The sequence below is a fragment of the Labrus mixtus genome, chromosome 5, assembly GCF_963584025.1.
Source record: "Labrus mixtus chromosome 5, fLabMix1.1, whole genome shotgun sequence".
Classification (NCBI taxonomy): domain Eukaryota; kingdom Metazoa; phylum Chordata; class Actinopteri; order Labriformes; family Labridae; genus Labrus; species Labrus mixtus.
The window spans coordinates 13,026,358-13,038,904 of record NC_083616.1 but is presented as its reverse complement, the minus strand read 5'-3'; the positions used below and the strand labels follow the sequence as shown (position 1 = coordinate 13,038,904).

The 12,547-nt window shown below is 41.8% G+C and overlaps 1 long non-coding RNA gene across 1 annotated transcript in view; it reads right to left on the bottom strand.

The window, feature by feature from the left end:
• Window positions 1–4,190: 4,190 nt before the first annotated feature.
• Window positions 4,191–12,547, bottom strand: part of LOC132974104 (uncharacterized) — a 31,753-nt gene continuing 23,396 nt past the window's right edge. Inside the window, exons 2-3 of the long non-coding RNA XR_009673095.1 lie at window positions 11,516–11,588; window positions 4,191–4,322 (exon numbers count right to left, since the gene is read on the bottom strand). This is a non-coding gene — a long non-coding RNA (uncharacterized LOC132974104). The remainder of the gene's footprint in view (window positions 4,323–11,515; window positions 11,589–12,547) is intronic.

Sequence of the window (12,547 nt, the reverse complement as noted above, 5' to 3'; positions counted from 1 at the left end):
ACTCTGGTTTATACAAGAGAATGCCTAATGATGCCTCACATAGCATCCATTCAGAACGTAGTGTAACTCAGTTGAGTCTCATTCTCCCATGTCTTCCTATTTATGCCATTAGATGTGAAAATCTTTTTCTTTGTAAACATTTTGACCTCAACATTGTAACTTCATTTCTTTATTCTGTACCCTGTAAGCACATCAGGTCTTCCCTTTCTGAGCTTTTAATTGCATTTTTGTGTGGCGAGTCCTCAAGGTCCCAGGATTGATTTGAAATTGCATCTCCTTCACTACACTTAACGGTCTTTGTGGTGCTCAGCGATACTGTAATTGTGTTTTAGCATCATTTTACTGATGAAATACGTCCTTGTGCCAACTGACATCGATTTATGCTGTCAGTGATCATTGATTTCTTTATTTCTAGATTAGATTTGATAACAGGATGGAACGACGAGCTTGCACTCCTAAACTCCCCTTAACGGACGCCGTTCTGTGAGAATAACATCGGGCCAGTTAATACAGGCCTTGAGTGCCATTGTTCATACTAGCGGGAAAACTGGGCCGATGCATTCATTCGTTGGTAGACAGATCAATAAGACAGCTTCCAAAACAAACCAGCGAAGAGGTTCCTTTATTTCTCTTGAGTGGGGCCTATTCACCGAGGTCCCTCTCTGCGTAGCGCTGTGTGGAGCTCCGACCCCCCTACCCCAACTCTTCTGTCCCCAACACAGCCAGAAGAAATGAGAAGCTTCTGGAGGGCTGGCTATAATAGTGGGCTTTCTGTCCGACACAGAATGCTGATCCCACCCTCGTGTCGATTGTGAGAAGCAGCAGCCATACTTCACCGCTGACCTGACCTTGTACAGTGAAAGGCCTAAAAGAGAACACTTTACATTGCTTAAACTCCTCTGACCTGTTTTTTTTTTTTTGCTTTCTTTACAATGATACCCCCAAATAATGAGGAAGATAAAAACAGAAAAAAAAAGATCCCCTGCTGAATTAAGAGCCAATTACACGTTGGTTGACGGAGATCAGCATGCAGCAATCACCTCAAATGTAACACAAATAATTGATGATAATTGCTTATCATCTTTTCATTACCATGACAACAGCTGGGAAAGTAGCACAATTCATTTAGGTGTTTTTTTTTTATGCAGCAACCAGTAAGATACGACATTAATATTTGGCCGTATTCAACTGTGTACCTTGAATACACAAGGAAGCATTAAAAATGTAAAAAAGATAAATGAAAACACAAAAAGAAACAGTTTGATCAGTAGCCTTTATTAATAGTTTGCAAAAGAGTATGCAGTTCACATACTAATGGAACAATTCAGTCTATTCATGCTGCATCTCAGGAACGCTCAGAGAAATGAAAATACTAATTGAGAGAGGACAGTTAGAAGGTAATTTCTTTTATAAAGGGAATGTGGAGAATGTAAAACGGGTCTTGTTTAATCCTGTTTAAACAGGTCAGATAGATCTGATAGATCTGCAGCAGCTGAAACCGCAGATAATACCCAGAAATACATGATACACTCATTCAGGAGGAGAGTCTCCACCATAGTCCACCTTTTCCCTGCAACTCTCGCTCTTATTCTAACCCTTTTATCATTTACTTACCTCACTTATAATTGTCATCAAAAATCCATATTTGTGTGTCATGCCTTCATTGAGCCAAACATGCACCTGTTCTGCATGCAAAGCAGGAAATATGGAGGGAAAAAAAAAAAAAGAGACAGAGATTATAACCAAGCTAAGTACGTTTAAATCTAGTCATGTTTGAAATGTTAAGTCCACTGCCTCGTGAAAGAAATAAGAAATAGCTGACTGTCCTTGAGATTCGAATCACTATTCTTACATCCATTCATTTACAAATAAACATGGCTCATTTTGTGGGTGCTTCATGCTTTATTGTTGTCGGGCTTCAATCAGCAGCATCCTGATAGATACTACACACCACAAACACACTGCAACAATATAGCTCCTTCTACAGTGAGGGTAAGCATGTATCTAACGTATTCCGCACTTCAATTAATTGTTTCTCATTGATGCCGATGAGAAACAATTAATTAACGACCCCAATTCACTCACTAATAAAAAAAAAGAAGTAATCTAGATTATATGTGGTTTTTATTCCTTATCCATCTTGGCCTTTTTGAACATTCTTAGAATTAAAATGAGATGTGTCGTGATGAGGGTGTAGCTTATCAATCTCTCACACATTTTACGGTGAAAGGGGTTGATTCAGACACACCATGGCTGCTTATTTTATTTAAGAAAACTTTACCACATATATTGTTATTAATTATTAGTTCAGTAATGTGCTTCTAGTGAGGCACACAAAGACAAGATTATGCCATATTCTGAGTCTTATATGCTTAATCCATGATTTACAGTATGAATGTTATGCTTCACACAGCTTACAGTCTGTTTTTCTTAGCTCACAGACTCCTAATAGATTTTTTAAAAGGAATCAACATGAATGAATTAATCATTTGAATATATATTTTTTCTTACTCTGTTTCTTTTTTCTCTTGATGAAAACCCTCCTCTAGATGCCTGCTTCACAGCAACAACTGTCAGAGTGGGCTGCCCCCTAGTGCCACTAGCTGAGTTTGACAGTATACGGGGGGGGGGGGGGGGGGGGGGGGGGCCTGTCGCCTGCTTTGAGCATTGTAGCAGAATGCCAGCTTTTCAGTGGCATCCAATCAGAGACCACCTTGCTAACTGCGTTCACACACCCAATGGAACAAGGTGGCGAATGCAAATGCTGGGAGATCAAGGTTTCTCCTTGGCAATGGTGCGGCACTTGTTTCTCTCCTTTCATGTCCGAATGATGATGGTGATAATAAGAGGGGAGGACAGGCCTCACATTGAGCCAAAAGGGGGGGAACGAGCATCGATGAGGACTCTGATATGGGATGCTGCATCATGTGATATTAGTGTCATTCAGAGAGCGGTTTGATTGACAGTTTATTAGAAAAATTGTGAGAAATGCACCATTGTCTTCATCCATATTTCATATTTGAATTGCTGACACTTTGATGCACTTTGGCGAATGTGGTGCTCCAACTAGGACAAAAAAAGATACGCAGCCTACATCACATTTCCTCTGCAGTGTTTTCTTCCTTTCTATTCCAAAGAAAGAATTAATACAGTAACAAACATAATTGCTTCCTTTGTGGTTCCACGCTCTGGTAAATGCACTTATATAAACACACACATATCCACACACAGACGCACACACACACACACACACACACACACACAGCTGAAGCCTACATCATTTGGCATCAGTAACCCTGTTGTTCTGCGTGCCTCAGGTGCGGCTGACTTAATTTTCACTGTTATATTTCATTAGGCTGATGATGCACATTGCATTCATGGAGCACTTCAACCTCCAGGTCCTCCCACACTTTGTCATAAAGCCAGCCTATGGTTCTAATTAACACAATGTAACTCCGCGCTGCGACCAGGAAATATCGCTGATTGGAATGAAGGCGACAAATTTGGAACATTACTCTGGATGAAGGGAGAAATGTACGTTATTTAAACCCAGTCAGTTAGCATGTAGCTTGTAGATCAGAGCTGATATTAATGATACACATTCAGTGTTTGTGCTGGGATGAAAATAATTTAAAGCAATGCACGGAAGCATAATATCAGAGTTTTGTTTCTCTTATTCTTGATAGTATATTGTGTTCATGTGATTAAAGCTATATCTCTACAAATAAAGCTAATATGACCAGCTCTATTTAGATTTGCACTTTAACACTGTCACCCCCAATTCACTGGATTTGGTCAGGGCTTGTTAAATAGAAAAAGGCATTGCACAACATAATATTCAAAGCTGTATATTTTTAGATACAGTCAGTCAATGTATACTTTTAAAACAACCTTTTTTTAACAAGGATTCAAATTTTTTGGAAGATATTAGATGAAGAACCAAAGAGACAGAGGTGGTCAAATTGTAATAGGAAGTCAAATTCAGACACCAAACAACCTCTCATAATTGCACTTGAGGTTAAATCACTAGCCTTGTCAATCCTTTCACCAACATGCAAAAACATGACCTTGTCCAAAGAGTTCATTTGCCTTTTGATCCTGTTAGTCTGTGTCACATATTGAGACCGTGTTGCTTCAAGTGACCCCTGACCTCTGCCTGCGACCTGCTGGAGTGCATGCCGACTATCGAGGAGGGCCGCAGGGTCACCGGAGTCATTTGGAAGAGTCCCGAGGGAAGCAGGCCTCTGCATAGACACTTCGCCTCCAGCTCCTGTTGGTGCACGAGCACACTGCAGCTCCAGAATCTGCTACTGCACACTCAGCTGTGGAGACAGAGAAATGAATGTGAAAGGAGAAATAGCTGTTTGTGACAGAGACATGGAATACATATTTATGCTGGATATGCATCAAGAGGAGATGTTTTTTGCACCAGACGTTTGCAAAAATTATGTGTGTGCATGTATTTTAAGCAGGCTCCGTGTACACTCAGGAGACTATAGGGGAAAATCTCAAAAGCTAACTTTTGTTCCCTCCTTGCAATATTTCACACAAGATTATGAAAAAGGAAAAGCAGAGCACACTTTCATCATTATCAATTTTGTTTCTAATGAAAGACTGGGAATTATATATCACTTTTAGCACATTACAGGGAGAATATAACATAAAAATGCTCAATCCTTTTGAAGGTATTTCTTTCATTCCTCCTACCAAAAGACTATTATCTGGTCGCGGTGAATGAATATTAAGCAAGAAAAAGCAACTATCATTCATCTTCTATAATGCATAGCTGTAAATTATGGCATTATCTCTGCTGGCATAGAGAGGGGAGAATAGAGGGAGGCTGCTGGAAATAAAAAAAAAGAGGGTGGAGAGACAGGACAAACACACACACACACACACACACACACACACACACACCCTTCAGCATGGAGTCAATGAGACAGATTATGCTCAGCCTTATCCAGTAGGACCTGTCAGATTTATTTCCAACATCAAGGGACTCTCTACTGTCTCCAGCCCCATCCATCACTGCCCACTCTGGGGTTCTGTGTGGTCAGAGTCCTGCATGGGTAGAGGTCTGGAGTTTGGAGTGCAAGAGGAGGCTGGAGGAGTTTGTGTGCGTGTGTGTGTGTGTGTGTGTTATGGGGAGGGTTAGAGGAGCTGTTGCCAGGGTACGGAGGCCTGTGGCATCCTCCATCAGTCTGGCATCCCAGGGTGCAATGGGAGCACCAGGCCTCGGCATAAGTCACCAGTGGAGGTGAAAAGCAATGTCACAGAGATGAAAGGGGGGCTTCCCCTCCACCTTCGGGTTGCGTGAGAGAAAAACAAAAAAAGGCAGGCGAACATGTGGAGAGGGCGAGCAAGAGAGCCAGAGAGAGTTTTAGAGAGTGTAAAATCGCTCGCACTGCATTTCATGTCAATATGTGTCACATTTGAAATCCTTATTATAGATTGGGTGTGGGGGGAAAAAAAAGGGGATGTGCTTTCATTGTTCAGAGACATGTCCCTTCACACACACACATACACACACACACACACACACACACACACACACACACACACACCAACACACACCCCTTACTCTGGCGCCTGTGCCACACCACCCACCCCTGTCGTTCTGCAAGATGTAACCTAGCAACTATTTAATTAAAATAGCATCAGCAAGGATGGAGGCTTTTTTCCCCTCCCTTGCAAGGATTTCCTCCAATCTCAGAGCTTCTCAGCACACCGTGAGTCCAAACTGACACCATGAATAACACCGTATACTGTAGCCCTCACATCCCTGTCTTTGTTTCTTCATTTGTTTATAACCACAAAACCTACAGCCATCATTGACAGCTGATTGGTAGATATACCTGATGTCATATATCAGGTGTGCCGGCTCTATATCTCTGCTCTAACTGGCCAGAGATTTAATGCAGGGTATTATTATGCCACAGAGTTGTACAAGCAAGGCCATCACCTCTCTGTCCTTCAGAAGAGTCTATCAGGAATAATAGAATACCTCTCCTCCTCCTCCTCCTCCACCTCCTCCTCCTCCTGCTCACGTTCTTCTTCTTCTTCCCCCCTCTTTTTTCTCTTTGTATGCCAAATCACAGCACCCCCTGTTTCGACCTAAAAAGACGCCCTCTTACTATGCTCTACATGTGTGCCAAGCTCGGGCAACGCGGAGCAATTAGAGGAAATGTGAAGCAGCTCCACATGTCAGCGTGCATAGGCCTCACTGTCACTCAAAGCACATCCATGACTCCTCTGCTCCCAGAAACAAACAATGGAGAAATATTCTGGTTCAGGGCTGTCAAAACAGAGGGCCAGATCTCGATTTCTTTCTCCTTTTTTTCCCCGTTTTTTTCCCTCTCTTATGCTCTTCCTGCGGCTAATGGATACCCTGATGTGTCATTGAGCGGTGAAGTTATCAGTGCTATCTTTATTTTTGTAATGTAATGTTCTGTAAAGCACATATGCAGCAGAGGGATAAACGTTACTCTTTCCCCTTGCCCTCAACAGGAGGACCTCTGTCATTACTTAAAAAGCAATGCAGTGAAAGTCAAAGTAAATTGCTTTAATGATCCTGCCTCCAAATGGTTACATTATAGGTTTGACCGCCACTTAAGCTACATTCATGCTTTCCACCATAAATTACATATTTCTGCATCGTATGTCCCGCTTTCCCTCTTTTCTCCCGCAAACTATTTCCATTTCTGCAGCACAGCTGAACCACTCCACAAACTGTCATTCACACATTTAAGACTGGTGAAAGAGGAGAGAGTTAAGAAATGTAAAATCACACATGCACTTCTGTCTGATGGCCACTGAGAAAATCACTTTAAACCCAGTTTAAAGGGGTGCTGGCATTGGACCATTTAGCATGATCTCTTCAATAAAAAGTATCAGTGGTGAAAATCCTCTTAACTCAGAGAATATATTCAAATTTGAGAATGTGTTTGACTGACTTGTATTTCACTGCACACCCACAAGATTGAGCTTTGTTCATTTGCATATTTGCTGAAGAAAAAGTAAAGATTTAAACCATGTTTTATTTTCATTTGTAAATAAACCATGTACAACATTATACATAAATGATGCCGTTTGATGTGTCATACCAGAGTTAGTTTGAAGCTTTTTTTTATTCACAGTCCCTGGGTGGATCCTGACTATGTTGATGGATACTAGTTGCAAAAAAAAAACTAGTTCTTGAAAAAAATAATGCTAAACAAACAGTTCTTCTCAGGCTAAAAATGGACAAACATGTGAATATAATAGGGATTTTTTTCAAAAAGAATTGTGCGGTTGAAAATGATGACGATTAGACTGCACTTAAGTAGAGCTTTACAATTTGCCTCTCTTTTATTCTTCCACATACTGCGTTGGCGACAGAGTGCCACGAGAGACGCGGCCTGCCCATTAGGAGCAATGTGAGGTTCAGTGCCTTGTCGAGTATCGAACCCCCCTGTGCTGTGATTGCTGGACCTGCCTGCTTACCTCCTGATCCGCAGCTGCCACATACATGTTAATGCACTGATAATGTTTTAACCTTCAAGGGCAAATGTAAAATATTCCCTCATTTTCATAGATGTACATATGCAATGTGTATCTCTCGGATTAATTCTGTAATCATCTGAATTCACCGTCGCCTATAGCCCATATAGCCTATGTAAATCTGTGAGAGTGTGTGTTCACACGTTGATTTGCATAATGGCGCATGATTTTGACAGGCAGGACGAGGGAGAGGGACCCCTTGACATTTTTATAATGGCACTTTACAGAGCGGACAAGGTTGGGGATAGGACGGGATATTGGCGGCAGCGGCTGGTGGAACAAAATGTAGGAACTCCAGTGTGTGTAGCACTCATGAAGAGAGACAGTGACCTATATGTTCTGTTATCAGCACACTGTGTTTTAGACCGGAGGAACTGCTGCTCGTAAACGTACTCAACTGAAATGCATGCAGGATGTTGACGCTTGTGATGCAGGATATTGTTTTTTAATAAAAATCAACAATTAATACGCGTTCACTTTTAATATCACTCTGTGGTTCAATCAATTTTGAATCATATTTGGCTTTTTTGTTTGCCTTTAAGAAAAAGATTACAATGCTTAAACTCCAAGTTTCAGTTCAAAATTGAACATAAGCTGATTGATGGGAAAAGTAGAGCATATTTCATGAGCGTATTACAGCTGTACTGGGTCACTTCCTCTGAGATATTCAAGTAGACGCTCTAGAAAATAATCTTAATTCTTCAAAGATGACAATTTCACATTTCAGGCCTTGTGGTAATTCTTTCGCTGGCAAAACCTCACAGCATTTAACCTCATTTAAATTAGACCCCATTGCTGAAATAATCATTTTAAACATGTCTGCATTTTATAACAAATCTATTGGATTTTTTTCCTCCTGGGTTGCATCAGTCAAACTGAATCCAGCAAACATGTCTCTTGTCAATAGCAACGAGATTGATTGAGTCCTGGTCGACAGAATTGGGCATGTACGGCCCACACAGAGGTCTGTGGGAGAGGCCAGCAGCAAATTAAAAGGTCACACACTTTGATGGCATTCTCTTTGCTGACACACGCCCCTAAGTCTTGTCTGAATGACACGTGCAACAATGCCGTTTGTTCATCTCAGACAAACAGCTCAGACAATGATGCCGCAGCCCAGGGCCATATGCTGGACATCCATGAGTCCCCCATCTATCGGTTCGTGGGAACCTGTGAAGTAGACAAGGGTTGTCTGAGCTGAGGCCCCTTAACAAATCTCCAAGGATAATTTTTTATCAAATAGTCTGGGACTATGACAAACACAAGGGCACTTATACTCGGCCGCCATTGTGATGCAGCTGGTCATATGAAAGTAAATCAGACAGGTTTGTTCCAACCACACAATGATGTAGACTGCACAGGTTGCAGATGAGGAAGTCGTTAAGATTGTATGCATTAAATAATTATTATGGATTGAGATCGTGATCAGTTTGAATTAATGATATAATACACAGAATTTGCACATTCTAAAGATGTTCTTTTCCCCCATATAGCCCATGGAATCTGTTCTATCTGTATCTTTAAAAATCATCTCATTATAGAGCAGTACGATGATGTTGGGTGCAGATTTATTTGAGGCAAAATTATTTCCACACTTTTTAAACCTGGACGCACATGTGTCTACCTCACTGTCATACTGACAAGAAAACGTGCATGCTCGCTCACACATACACATATACCTTATTAAAATGCATAAAACCCTTACAGGCACACACACACACACACACACACACACACACACACACACACACACACACACACACACACTCCTGCTGCATGCATTAATTAGCACTCTGGTAACAAGCTAGCCTCTCCATTCACACCCTGAGCCTCTTTCATTAGCATGACAGTAGCTTGCAGTGGCTAGGGGCCCATATAGGCTGCAAGGTTCTCTCCTCAGGGCCCCTGATTAGAGGGGGAACCCCTAGGACGCAAAGCTCTCCATTCCTTTCATCATTGCACCCGTGCAGCGTCTCTCGGCTGAACCCCGGACCGCAAACTGTCAAGTGTACCTGTTTCTATGGGTCTGACCCCTGTCTCCATCTCTTTGGCTCTCTCCTCCATCTTTCCATCCTGCCTCAACTCAAGCCAACCCTATCCAGTCCCCGCCATCTCCGTCACCTCCAATCACTTTCCAGACCCTTATGGGCCTATTTTTTTTATTAACACTAATGCTTCTAATACATGTACTCAAAAGGAGGAGCAGTGGCTGGTGTCGGCCCATAGATGCAGATCACAGAGATGTTTTATTTTGGGTTCAGCTTTTGGATTCTCCATGGTAGCCCCAGGTGACCTGGAGAAGGGTGCTCGTTGTGTACAGGCTTATCCTTATTTGTCAGCCCTATAGAAAGCAACCTTTCCCCTTCTCAGTGGTAAAGATCTGGACAGCCTTACACCTGACGTACAGGGTGGCTATCATCTCCACCCATCAGGGTCTCCCCCTTACAGCCTAGATTTCAAGGCAAAACGTCTCATTAGCTGGGGTCCTTGAAAGAAGGGCACTCAATTTCAAATTCAGTTACACATTCCCTTTGAATGGAACCAGGAGGCAAAGGAGAAAAAAGAGCGAGGGAGAGGAGGAAGGAGAGAAAGAAGGAGGCATGGGAGACAAGGCTGAGGCCTTGGACCCAGAGGGAGGGAGAAGCAGAGAGGGGAATAAGGTCTGCTGAGGCAGCCATAATTTCACGCCATCATTACCTCTATGGGCTGGGGATTTATGCTAATGCCATTTCAGGGAAGAAGCGATGGACAAAACAGGTTAAGAGGGTCAAAAGAGAGGTGTGTAGCCGTTTGGCCACAGTACGGCCCAAATTTTTCTAGTATACACCGATATTTGAGTTAGTTTTTTATGTGTATTTTTTACATATTTGTTCCAAACCAATGCAATGCTTAATGTTGGCTGTATTAATACATAAGGAAAGTACCTCTGAAGGATTTTTTTCTGTGATAATTGAATCGAAAATATATTATCAATTGCCCAAACGAAACTTCTGCAACCTAAAACAGACATCCATGCTCAACTGTCAGCAAATGCTACTCTCAATAACCTCTGGCTACCTTCACTCTGGGTGAAAACAGTCGGGTAAGCTGGACTGTTCTTCTGACTATCATGGATTTAAATTCATGGATTTTGTAATTGATATAAAGGATTAACCAAGATCACCCAATATTAGAAAGTATTTCCAAAACTCAAATGATTTCATATCAAATGTGGTATGCAGCAGTTTTACTATAATAACTGTTGGGTTAACAGGACCCTAGAATACAGAGTTAGAAGGCTATAGTAGTGTATTAGGTAGTCCATAGGTTTTGAAAACATAGAAAGGTTTCATTCTTTGAGAAAAAAAAAATACACAAGCGGACTCCTGACAGCCATCTTCTCACCCATATGACACCAGTCTAGACAGAGGTGAAAATCAGATTTGGCTCAGTCAGGTGAACTTTTCGTCTGAGAGCTGAGGTGGATGTCTTGCTAAGCTCTGTGCCTGACCAGGATCGCTCTTGGCTGAGTGGTGTAAGATTTTCAACCTTTCAACCCACAAAGCTCCAAGATCCCCTCCTGGAGCTCACGAGTGCTGGTCTGAGATCTTTGCAGCACGGCGGCCCCCCACACAGCACTGTCCCTCCCTAATGATGGCAGTGTCTCCATGCAGCGGGGGGCGAGTGGACTTTCTCCTAACAAGGATCCATCTCACAGAGAGATGGGTCAGAGGTGTGAGGGCCAGGCAGATATCAGAACATAACACATTGCACATAGATGAAGAAAAAAATCATCCTCTGCCCCTTCAGCCAGAGCAGAACTAATCACCAGGATTAGTTGATATTGCGAAAAAGCTGGCAGGGGGTCGGCACCCTACAGGGTTTCATAGCTAATGACAGCACAGAGGGTAGAGTGCAATAATGTGGGAATCGATCGGCACTGACCTTTCACTGATTCCTCATTCTGACCTATCGATTATGACACCTATTGATCTACCTGTCTGCTGTGTTCTGCTGCAGCCATGGACATCAGAGGTGACATCAATGCCAAATTCAATTGCAGCGTGGTGCTATGGAAGGGGGAGAATAGATAGATATCATCAGGACCACCTGTCACTCCTTCAGTTCTCTTTGAGAAGCTCATCAGGACTCTCCATCAGCACCGCAGGAGGTCAGGCATTGGGAATAATAACCAGTTGAATGGATAAGGATAAAGGCAGAATGGAGAAAGGTTAAAAAAGACAGGTGAGGATATCAAGTGAATGTTTTTCTCTTCTATTGATCAGAAAGACCTTGAACATATGGGATGATTTTCTGATATTGATCATGCATACCGTAAAGGCCATTCTGCCATTCAATAAATCCCAGAGAATGTTTTTGTTTTTAGTTAAAAAAATGCATCCTTAAAAGAGCTACAATTATTTACTCTGACTTATGTCAATAATGAAAACATTTCAGCAAAGTGCTACCTAATTGATATTAAGCAGTCCAAGCATACTGTTACACTATTGAAAGAAATCTAAGCGATCAGACAGTCCAGAGTTTCTCAATATAATGTCCCCATTCACAAATCATCTTAAAGACAAGACTAACATTTCTTCCATAGGTGGAACAGTTCCAAAACCTGGTTAGGGAGGATGTGAATATAACACTGAAGCAGTCGAACAGAGCATATTTTTTTGATTAAAAAAAAACATTTTTTTTTATGTTTAACAAGAATTTCAAGGAAAACAGCTTAGAGTCTTTCAAGAGCAAGAAATCGCTTTGATAATTTTCCTTGAAGTTCTACTTTTGTAAGTCATGTGATTTCTAAGCTACTGAATAAAGCTTTTCATGTCCAACTGTTTCCTTGAATTCCTTTGTCAAATGAAACTTGATTGCCTGCCATGGATCCTGAATTGAGAACTAAGGATGTCTGCACTTCGTTTTCAATCAATGCATGACACTCAGCTCCACTGTAAGCTTGTTTTACCAACTTTTTTCTTAGCGCCTGTACAACCAAGTGCCAATCAAGCTAAGGTTTTATATT